The sequence below is a fragment of the Aythya fuligula genome, chromosome 25 (genome assembly GCF_009819795.1).
Source record: "Aythya fuligula isolate bAytFul2 chromosome 25, bAytFul2.pri, whole genome shotgun sequence".
NCBI lineage: Eukaryota > Metazoa > Chordata > Aves > Anseriformes > Anatidae > Aythya > Aythya fuligula.
The window spans coordinates 1,153,695-1,162,416 of NC_045583.1; the positions used below are offsets into that span (position 1 = coordinate 1,153,695).

At 56.7% G+C, this 8,722-nt stretch overlaps 1 protein-coding gene across 3 annotated transcripts in view; it reads right to left on the reverse strand.

Annotated features, from left to right (window-relative positions):
- PLXNA2 (plexin A2) overlaps positions 1-5,851 on the reverse strand; it is a 143,445-nt gene extending 137,594 nt beyond the window's left edge. The window contains exon 1 of one of the 3 annotated variants that reach the window (XM_032203458.1): positions 5,823-5,851. The gene's annotated coding sequence lies outside the window, so the exon portion shown is untranslated. Of the gene's footprint in view, positions 1-3,336; positions 3,466-4,301; positions 4,547-5,822 lie in introns of those variants that run through there. The other 2 variants (XM_032203455.1, XM_032203456.1) reach the window with 2 other exon arrangements.
- Positions 5,852-8,722: the final 2,871 nt, after the last annotated feature.

Genomic DNA, 8,722 nt, shown 5'->3' on the forward strand with positions numbered 1-8,722 from the left:
AGCTGCACCCCAGCAGCTCCCAGCACCTACACTTGGACCAGAAGAGCCACGAGTTGTGCTGGGAAGCCACGAACCATGCCAATGAGCCAGGCTTTCCTGGACCAGGAGCAGGAAGAGCCAGCCTGCCTCAGCCAGGAATTTCTGGAGAGCACCAAACCCTTCCTGCCTCCCCCACAAGCGCTGTTTTCAGCCACCAGGTGCAGCAAAAGGAGGGGTCAGACCCACAGCCACCTGCAGCTCCTGCGATCCCCCCTCCTAGCACCAGCCGCCAACGCGCAGCGGCGGCCACAGCTCTGCACAGCTCCACCAGCTCCTTCTGCGTTTCTTTTTGCAGGGAGGCTCCGCTCTGGCTCCACCAGCCTGATCCGGAGGATCCCCTCTAGTGGGACGAGATGGAATTTCAAGCCCACCGCCCGCTGCCATCCGCTCCCAGAGCCCTCCGTGCCCCGGCTGGAGCCGCAGCCAGGGTGGGGGCACCAGGCCCGGGTGGTTCATGCTCAGAGCCCCCTCCCTCCCCAGCACCAGCATGCAGCCAACGTTTGGATTTTAACCATGGAGAAAACAAACCCAAACGTGACCCCCCCGGGCAGCCGCCTCTGCCGCCCAAGGCCAGCCGCTGCCCTGCTTTTGTTCCCTTCTCTTTTCAGGGCCCAGGCACTGGCTGCACCGCTCCTGCAGACAAAGGGCTCGTGGCCTCCACGCACCAAAGCGCCTCCGAGCCCCCGTGCCAGCACCCTCGGGGCTCTCAGCCCCGAGGCTGTGCACAGGACACCCTTGGCGATGGTCCTAAAGATGCATCAGATCCCACTGGGGTGTTGGTGGCTCAGGGCTTGGCAGCACCTTTGTCCCCCCCCCCCCAGCCCCGGGTTCCCCCTGCCCTCCCCTCTTTTGGTGTGGCCGTGGCCTCCTAGCCAAGCTGGTTAAGAGATTAACACTCTAAAAACCACATTTACTCTAATTAGCCATGAAATCTTTGTAACTAAGTGAAAAAATGTTTCCCTTGAGGGATTTTTGTCCATTCATCACTGTTTGAATTGCCAGGGAGAGAGAGGAGAGAAAGAAGAGAAAAGAGGGGGAAAAGAGGGGAAGAAAACCTCAGATCTAATGAATTAACGGCGGAGTGCCCCGGGGGAGCAGCGGGCTCCTACAAAACACCTCAAAGGGGGCTTTTCACTGCTGGCCAAAGGGATGCTTTGGAATTATTTCAAGTTAGCAGACCGCAACACAACGCCCTGCGAGCCGGGCAGCCTGGCTGCAGGACCTGTGCCTCCCTTCCGTGGGGACGGACAGACGGACGCTGCGCGCACCGACAGCTGCGTGCCACTGCCCTGGGGACAGCTGGGGGACAGGGCCCCCAGTTGTTGTCTTACTGGGGGGGGGGGGGGGGGGAGAAAAAGCTTCACAAAGTTGTGGGGGAGAATCTCACCACGACTCGGGCCCATAAATATTTCAAATCGCTGGAATAAGAACAATTATATTCCTGCCAGCGCTTTTCTTGTGTATTTTAAATGTGTCACCGCCTTCCACTTTCTCCCCCGTTTGTGTTTCTCGTAACAGGCCCATGAAATAAAGATTAGCTGAATAATCAAGAGTGTTTAGAAATGTGAAGGGGCTCGTCTCAGGAGCACTGCGCACTCAGGTTCATTTTTTTTTTTTTTCTCTCCTCTTTTTAAGGATGCCAAACCCCGGTGGGGGAGGACAGTTTGCACACACCAAGATCCAGGCTGGAGCGGGAGCGCACGGTGCCGAGCGCGCGGGGACGAGGCGAGCAGAGCGCGCGCTTCCCCATCAAAAATGACAGCCTCGACACCAGGCGGAAGAGGGGGGCACTCTCCCCCATTACATATTTATTGTGCAAAGCTGCAGAGGGGCCAATTAAAACAGCTTGATCACTGCCACGTTCAGGCAGCCGCGGATGAGAAGCAGGAGGAGAAGCAGGTGTACGTTTTCCTGTTGCAGTTCCAGCTCAGCTCGCTCCTCTGAGAGCCGCTGAAAATCCCAGCTGAACAAAGGTGCTGCCGAGGCAGAAGCCAGCTCCTGCAGGAGGGCAGCACGCGGGCACCAAAAAGGCAGAACAGCTTTCCTCCTTCAGCCCTCCGCCCCCGTACCCCACGCAGTTTCTCGGTGTTTGCTTTTGCTTTGTTTCCCATTTCATCTCTTCCTATAAGCTGCCTACCGCACGAGGCAGGCTGCACCCACATCTGCCCCAGCTTTCGGGCAATTGCTCCAAGACACGCTCCTGGCTCCAACATTTAGCTGCAACAGGAGTTCCTGAAGTAAGTTCTGGAAAGCCTGGGAGTGGTGGTTAACCGGGGCTCTCAGGAAGATGCTGCAAATCACACCTTTCCCTGAGACGCCACAGGGTCTGCACGGCAAACGGCTCCAAATGCCATTTCCATTTAGCTGTTTTGCAAGCCAATTTGTCACATACTAATGTAATTTGCTGAAGAGAGTTAAAGAGCACAGGGCAGTAGCAGTCACCTTTTTTTTTTTTTTTTTTTTTCTCCTCTCCAGACTCCCACATCCAGCCTGGATCTGCATTTTCGCTTTTGCATCAAAACCAAAATTCCCTTCTGTGAGAGGCGCAGGGAAGCTCAGGGTTAACACGAAGAGCAAGACGGAATGATAAGAGCACCAGGAAAAGCTGTTTCCATCATACCAGTGGATTGTGTGCACGTCTCATGTAGCATCTGTTACCTGTTTCTACCACACAAACTTGTTACCAGCCGGGGGGGAGCCTCACAATTAATTACATCAAATAACAGTATAAAAACAATGAGAAGTGAACTGTGCTAGTCTTCTTGCAACAAGCACCACGGAGATGGTTGGGAAAGATGACTGGTTCCCTACATAAGCCATTTCACAACAGTTCTACATCCACAATGCCCATTCCTGGCGCCAAGTTTCTCAAGTCAAAGCTGTTTTATCTGGTTCCCTGCACCACCCCAAAACCACATTTAAGCTTTGAGGTCCTCAAAGTGACAACAAATGGCAAAAGGACAGCAATAAAGAAAAAAATATCACTTTTTCAAGGATCTAACACCTCTGTGTTAAAGGAAAAAAGCTAAACATCTGCTCAGAGGATGGCACAGATTCCTTCTGAGGCATCCATCTTTCAGCTGTAAAGTAGGTCATTTGATTTAACTTTTAGAAGCACCGTTATCAATGAGGCCATGCAGAGAAGGACAGCCAAGACCAGCTCCCTGAAGCCAGCTGAGATCTATTAAGCATGTTCAAGCCACCAGCGAAGTATCAAGTGCTCAGCAAATAGCGAGGAAACCCGAGCAGCAGCAGGTTTTTGTATCATGGTGCTCTGCAAACTTCACATTTTCTCACCTCCAAGCCAATATCTTGAACTGCAGGTCACAGACGTACAGGGTCTGCTGTTTTTTTTCCCCTCCACCACTTACTATTCGCGTCACTTAATATCAGACTATTGACTTTCTGATACCCCTTTGAACGCAGATTAACTGGACATCATTCACTTCACCTCCAGGAATGAGCGTGAATGGGAACAAAGCCTGTGCTGCCTGACCAGGCCAGGTTAAAGGGAGGTCAGGAGACGAGAGGACAAGTGGCATCTCCAGCCTCTGCTGCGAGCACACGCGCACAGCTCCGGGGCTGGAGAAGACGCGGACCACCGCACACAAGTCAGGATTTCCCTGAAGGGAGCCTGAACGCATTCATCTTCCTTCCCTCATTGCCTCTCGATAAAGGTCTTGCAAGGATTTGGGGAAGTTCTAAAAGGCGTTTTTCTCCCCAGATTCAGGGGGTGCTTTCTAAGAAGCCCTCCTCGCCAGCAGGAGCTGTGCCGGGAGGAGCTCATCCCGCTGCCGCCTGCTCCAGAGCACGGCTGAGCGCTAACAAGTGCCGGCGGGATGCCGGGGGGGGGACCCGCACCGCTCGGAGAACGGACCGGGAAGGGAGGAGGGAAGGAAAGGGGCCGGGGGAGCTCCCCGGGCTTTCTGCAGCCCCCGCGGCCGCCGGTGGGCACCACCCGGGGGCTGCTGCTCCCGGCCCCGGCCGCTGCCGGCAGCGCTGGTTCCGCGGGGGCGCTGGGCTCGGCACGGCTCGGCTGGGCTTAGCACGGCTCAGCACGGCTCGGCTGGGCTAAGCAGGGCTCGGCACGGCTCAGCACGGCTCCTGCCACCCAGCAGCGCACCCCGCAGCGCCCGGGAGCGGCGAGCCCCAGCCTCCCCCCGCACCCTCCCGGGCAGCCGCACCCCGGGGTGCCCTCAGAGAAGCCCCGCACCCTGGGGTGCCCTCGGGGCAGGAGCCCCTCGCCAGCCTCGGCCACTCACCAGACCTCGCGGCTCCGCTGCCGCCCTCCTCCCGGGGCTCCCCGGCTCACGGCGGGCAGAGCCGCACGGCCCCGGCCCCCTCCACGGTGCAAATCCAGGGCCGGGCGCCCGCCTCCGCCGCTGCTCGTCCTCCTTCAGCCCCGCAGCCTCCCCGGGTGCGGCGCGGTTGTGCTCAGCCTCCGGTGCCTCGGCAGCCTCCGGAGCCTCCGCAGCCTCTGCCCGAGTGCGGCGGCGGCGAGCGCCGGCTCCCGGCCGCCCTCCCCAGCATCCGCCCGCCGCCCAGCCCGGGCGTGCTCCGAGCCCCCCCCGGCTCCCTCCGAGCCCCCCGCAGCCCCGCTCCGAGCCCCCCGCTCCGCTCCGCTCCCCGCCGCCGAGCCCCGAGCCCCGGCGCTCCCCGCCCGCCGCCGCCGCCGCCTCCCCCGCGCCGCCCCCGCTCCCCGCCTTAACCCTTCCTCCGCCGAGCTGCGGGGCTCGCCCCCTTCGTCCCCCCCCCTCTCGAGGCCAGGAGGAGCAGGAGAACGCGGTCTCCAGCTCACCTGAGCACCGCCGTCCTCCCCCCTCCTCTCTCCCCGCTCGCCAAAAGCCGTCCCCGTGCCCCGGTGCTGCTGGAACAAAGCCCCAAAGCCAGCTCGGGAACGGGCAGCTCCGGGGGCTGCCAGACCCCCGGGGGGGGTTGCGCCTCCCCGGGCAGCACCGCACCTAGGGGGGGGATTAGGGGCTGCCCCCTCCTAGAGCCTGCCCGCCTGCTGCAGCCGAAGGGAACGGGAGCACCCAGAGCTCCCAAGCAGGGCGATCACCCCGGGGACCTCACTCCCACGGGGAGCCAGGTGGCACGGGAGCAAGTTTTAGGATGGCAACTGATGGAGGGAACCAAAGGCACGATGGAGTGCTGGGCTGCATTTCTTGTCATCCAGAATGCCCTTTACAATTTATTTCTGTGGCCCCACCACATCATCCCATGAGTGCTGCTGGGCACAGGGCCCTGTCCCCCCCTCTGCCTGGTGGGCCCCACTCCGTGAACTCCCCCAGGGGCTGCCCCAAACCCCCCGGGGGGTGCAGTGGGGCCCACCGGGTGCCCTCTGCTGGCACCTGGCACTGGAGGGACACGGAGGCAGAGAAATCCTCTGTGTGTGCTCCACATCCAGGTGCAGAGGAAGAGGGAGAAGTCAAGGGGCGAGTCTGAAGGAAGACAGCCCTTCAATCCCCCTTGCCTGCAGGAGCAGTTTCAGGGGAGAAGCCCCAGCCTCTGTTAGTTTTGCTGTTTGACCCACGCACAGGGCTCAACAGCCTTTGCATGCTGCACAGCTCTGGTTCCTGCACCTTCCCTCCCAAGGGGATTTTTCCCCTCCTGGGAGGGCTGTAAACCAGGGCCTGCACTGCCCTGCTCCGGAGAGAAAATGGCACATTAGCTTGTGTGCGTTTCTCCCCATCTTTCCCCATCCTAATCACATTCAGTACCCTTCAGAAAAGGTTTTCCCTTCCAATACTGCCTGTATAACACTCAGTGGAGCATGAGCCTACCTCCCTACGTGGCACAGTCAAGAGCCCAGTCCTGTTCCCATGAACAGGGTCCCCTTGACACTGCTGGGAGCTCTAGAGCAGGGCACTTTGACATCCTGACGAGAGCTGTAAGTTGAAGCTGTTTAGCTCAGGAGAGGGAACAGAAGACACTCAGTGGATGGCAGCATTGGTTCCTTAGCAAGCTTTTCTCTTTCACTACTCTGTCCCTAATACATTTACTGTGTCATGCATTCACAGCGAACGGTACTAAATCCTATTACAAATACCATCCTTGGTTAAATGCGCATCCCACTAATGCAATTTCCCCTTTCGCAGAAAGCTGTACAAGGCAGGTCAGAGTGTCTCAACAACCATTTCTCTCCTCTTTGCAGGACCGTCTGCATCCTGTCTTCTGTATATTATTTATTGATGGTCAATTATGGTCATGTATGGAGAGTCTGTCCCGGGCTAATTACAGGATTGCTTGGCCGGGGAGCAGCCCTGAGACCCGCAGGGTAGCTCGTGTGTGGTGTGGGAGCAAAGGGCTGGGGGGAGCAACGTAAAACAGGTGGGGATTCACCTCGCTTTGCTCAGGTGTTGGATGTGCTGCTCATCTCATGAGCTGCCTGTGTGCTCCAAATATTAGCAAGTTCTTTGCTGGAGCACCTGCTGCAGAAACCCTTCTGTTGATATCTGCGTTCACCTTTTCCCGAAAAGCGTGACAGGTGCTAAGCACTGGAACCGAAGCCTGGAGCCCAGACAGAGGAAAGGACCTGCCTCTAATTTCATCAAATATACAGAGATCACGGGGTCCATCCCCCCAGCCAAAGCAGGTTCCCTGGAGCAAGTTGCCCAGGCAGGCGTCCAGACAGGTCACGAATATCCCAGAGGAGACCCCTCAAGGCTTCATCCCTTCCCCGCTGCCTGCAGCCGCACGCAGCACCACCCGACTTTCGCATTTGCTCTGCATTTGCCACGCCAAGGGTCAAAAAAACAACCCAAAACCTCTGCATTTCCCGAAGCAGATCCTCTCCTTCTCGCTGCTTGCCGCTGGGGCGCGGAGCAGGGGACGAGCTCCCTCTGGAGGCCCCGGCGGCGGCTGCCGGCCCCGCGCCCCCGGGCAGAGCCTGCTGGTCCCCTGGAGAAGAACCTGGTCAAGTATTTTTATTTATTTATTTATTTATTTTTTCTCTACTGTTCATAATACCTTCGTGGAGAATGAATTTTTATTTTCCTAACCCACTTTGTCCTTTCCCTCCCTCGGATTTTCTCATAAATGTGAGCTTTGGTTCCTGCCTCTGCATCCCATGGTTCGAACTGAGATGAAATTAACTCTGAAAGGTGTTTTTTTTTTTTTTCTTTCCTTTTTCTTTTTTTAAAACAAACCCTGTTTTCATTAAGTCCAAAGGCAGGAGAACAAAAAGTCCCAGGATCCCGAGTTATAGAGTGTCTTGTTACTGTCAAAAACACAATTGCTGACAACATCTGTGCTGGGGTTGTGTCAGAAATGCAAGGTGCAGACAATGTGCCATTCGGAGTTGGCTTCAGATAGCTAAGAATTACCTCAGCTGGAAAAAAAAAAAAAAAAAAGGAAAAAAAAGGAATCGTACAGAGAAGAGCCCAAAATAAGCCTGCCAAAAGACCAGTTCCACTTTGCTCTTTAAAATCAGACAAACAAGCACGGAAACCTTGGTCACGTTGGCCCATCCCCAGAAGGCAACTGCATCGCCTTAGCCTGGCTCCACATTGTGACCACCTGAGGGCTACACCTGGGTAGATCTCAGCTCCTGCTTTACATAAATGTCCCACTGCATCCTTGGGTTTCCCACATCTCCCACTGAATGTGCTGCCAGGAGCACAGAGAGCTCTCAACACGTCAGTTGGGCTAACAAAGAAGTCCCAAGAAAGGGCCCCTGGGGCCGGGCACCCTCTGGCTCTGCAGGATTTTCCCCTAAACTCTGCTGAGAACCTGCCCCAGCTCCACCACTGACCCCTGCTCCCAGTTGTCCCCCCAGTGGCTGCAGAGATGCTGGGGGCCAGCAACATCCAGCAAAGCCCCAGAGGGCTTCCAAGGCTGGGCAGTGCCGGGCGCAGGGCGCAACTGCAGCCCTTGGAGCCAATTACCAGCCCGCTAACTAAGGAGTCTCTGCACAGCCTTTGACATGAAACAGAAGACCAGAGCTAAGACGGCCTGTCACGTCAAGGATTTACAGTTTAATGATTTCCTAAGGGCCAAATCCTGTTCTGACACGAGTGTGCCTGCTTTGCCATCAGTCAGGGGAACGCTAAAAGCACGGTGGGGACGCCTCCCTGCAGTGAGCGGTGCACGGGCACCCACCTCAACCAGGGAGCCCCGGTGCTGCCCAGCTCAGTGCAGCACCACGGACACGAAGGTTGCAGCCCCAATCTTCCCCCATGGCTGGTGTGGGTGCCACAAGGAACTGGGAAAAATTTGGGTCCATTTTATACTTGCTTGCATAAATTGGTTGAGGCAGGCGCAGCAAGACAAAAAGCTGGATTTTCTGTCGTTGGTTTGTCTACATTATTAATTATTTACTAATAACACATTTACAAACAAGCCCACGGCTTGGGGCAGCCTTTGAAGACTTCCAGTCTGTGTTTGTTCTGGTAACAGCAGAGGCTGCAGGGGAAAAGGCTTCATCACGCCGAGCTCCCTGCACACACAGCCCCAGGTCCAGCCTGGTTCCCAGCCCCAATTCCCACCACCTCCAGCCCAGGGGATCCCAGTGAGCTTTTAGGGACTTGCATGGTCCCCAACCCTGATGGTTACAAGATTTGCAGAAATCCTCAAAAATGGCATTAATGACACAAACGTCCAGTTTTAAGAGCCGGGTAGTCAAAGCGTGCGTGGGGACTGCTAACAGAGAGCTTTAACTGCAGTGTTTGGGTGTTTTCCAAAA